A 2674-nucleotide genomic window follows, 5' to 3' on the forward strand; every position below is an offset into this window, starting at 1 on the left:
CTTATTCTGTGTCTCTCTCTGATGGTTGAGTGTGGAACGAACAAAGAAGGTGAAACTGGTGATTTTGAGAGAGACCCAGTACATTCAACTGCTCTCTCTCTCTGTCACACACACAAACACATCTACACAACATCTGTAACACATCACACACACTCTGTGACCTGACTGCACACACAGCATTAAAAACTATTATTCAGACATTAAACCAGCTAAACATGAAAACAACACACACACACACACACACACACACACACACACACACACACACACACACACACACACACACACACACACACACAGCATTAAAGCGGTGCCAGCAGTTTGTAACAGGCTCAGCTGTTCTTTTCATCCGCTATTGTGTGTTTGAGAGAGAGAGAGAGAGAGAGAATAAACCGGCTGTCTAATTCTGTCGGTCGACGCTCTAAATTTACAGACTGATGTGAACGATCACGTCGATCAAGCTTCTGTTCAACATCAAATTAATCTTGATGATGACTCAACTCTGATGTACTGATGTCAACGCTATCCATCACACATGGGTAAGTGAGCAAGATTAAGCCACAGTAACTGTCTGTCAAGCATTTTTGTGACCTTAATGATCTCTAAACAGGCCAGAATTTGTTAAAAACTCATTTTAAGTAATATCAAGAGTGTCAAATTGTTTGACTAATACTGAAAAAACACTTCCGTTCAAAAGATTTTTGAATGTTTTTAAATGAAGTCAGTTAAAAAAAAGTCACCAAGGCTGCACGTATTTGAAGAAAAAAAAAAAAAAAAAAAGTGAAATATTATTACTATTTAAAATAGCTGTTTTCTATGCGAATATACAGTATGTTGATATCAAAGTGATCAAAACTGATTTTTCAGCATCACTACTTCGGTCTTTAGTGTCACATGACTTTTCAGAAATCATTCTAATCTGCTGATTTGATGCTCAAGAACATTTCTGATTATCAAATTTTTGTGGAAAACGTGATATTTTTGTTTAGATTTTTTGATCAATAGAAAGTTCAATGTGAATATATGTTGACATATAATTTATTCCTGTGATCAAAGCTGAAATTTCAGCATAATTACTTCAGTCTTAAGTGTCACATGATCCTTCAGAAATTATTCTAATACACTGATTTTCTGCTTAAGAACATTTCTGATTATCATTTTTTTTGTGGAAAATGTGATATATTTTAATTTTATTATGATTCTTTGATCAATAGAAAGTTCAAAAGAACAGTGTTCATTTGAAATATTGTTTCGCAACAATATAAATGCTTTTACTGTCATTTTGGTCAATTTAATGTGTCCCTGCAGAATAAAAATATTAATTTCTCACCCAACATTTGAACTGTAGCATACATGCAATCAGTTAAGTTAGTTATTACAATTTAAAATAGCTGTTATCTATGTGAATATATGTCAACATATAATTTATTCCTGTGATCAAAGCTGAAATTTCAGCATAATTACTTCAGTCTTAAGTGTCACATGATCCTTCAGAAATTATTCTAATACACTGATTTGACCAGAACATTTCTGATGATCAAATTTTTGTGGAAAATGTGATATATTTTATTTTTATTATAATTCTTTGAACAATAGAAAGTTAAAAAGAACAGCATTCATTTGAAATATTGTTTCGCAACAATATAAATGCATTTACTGTCATTTTGGTCAATTGAAAGCATCCCTGCAGAATAAAAATATTAATTTCTCACCCAACTTTTGAACTGTAGCATACATGCAATCAGTTATCTCAGTCTCAAGTTAATAATACTGACAACTGAGAAAAACTTAATGGCTAGTCAAAGCAAACAAAGCATTTAACAGGAAACCTGCAGCAGGGTTTCACATTTGATCAGGACTGATAAAGACTGACCAAAAAAAGCCTTTTAATATCTAAAATCAACTTCTAAAAAAATAGATAGGGGCTACTTGGTAAAACAAAGTAGAAAAGACAGAACTCTCTGTGTGAATGAATACATTTTCAGCCAACAGCAAAACCACTAACGTTACGTGTTCATGTTTTCGTCCCTAAGAACAAAAACTTGAGAAAACCCTATGTTAACCTTACTGTAAATGTTTAACAGGAAAAATCTCAGTCTGTTTTGTAGAAATGACCCCAACAGTCAAAGACATTTAACAAACCAATGACTTCCAGAGTAATGAGCTTAAAATGCAAATCTGTTGTTTTTTCCGACTACGTGTCCATTGTCAAACATTAAAGCCACAGTTTACAAACAAAATTAACATTTTAAATACAATTCTCCTTTTTACGGTGTGTTTACACCGAGATGGCTTTTTTTACTTTGTTTATATATTATAAACACTAAACCTCAAAGTAACAATCCAACATGTCAGAATGATGCAGTTACACTCTTCAATGAACAAAAACACAACGCAGCTCTTTATAAACAGTAATCACTCGATTCTGCTGACAAAAATAAATACACAAACACATTTAACCATTAAAAAAATGTGAAATGATGAAGTTAACGCGATTTCTCTTACCTCAAACACAACAGCGATTCATTAAAACTTCCTGAGGGATCACGCCCACGTCAGCACGTCAATCATATGACATCCAATCACAAGCTGGGACTCGTCTCAGGACACGCCCCCTTTCAGTGTATCTGTGTTGACGTGTGCGTTTGTGTTCAGTTGCTCAAGTTTTACAGCA

This window comes from Garra rufa, chromosome 12 (assembly GCF_049309525.1).
Source record: "Garra rufa chromosome 12, GarRuf1.0, whole genome shotgun sequence".
NCBI classification, from domain to species: domain Eukaryota; kingdom Metazoa; phylum Chordata; class Actinopteri; order Cypriniformes; family Cyprinidae; genus Garra; species Garra rufa.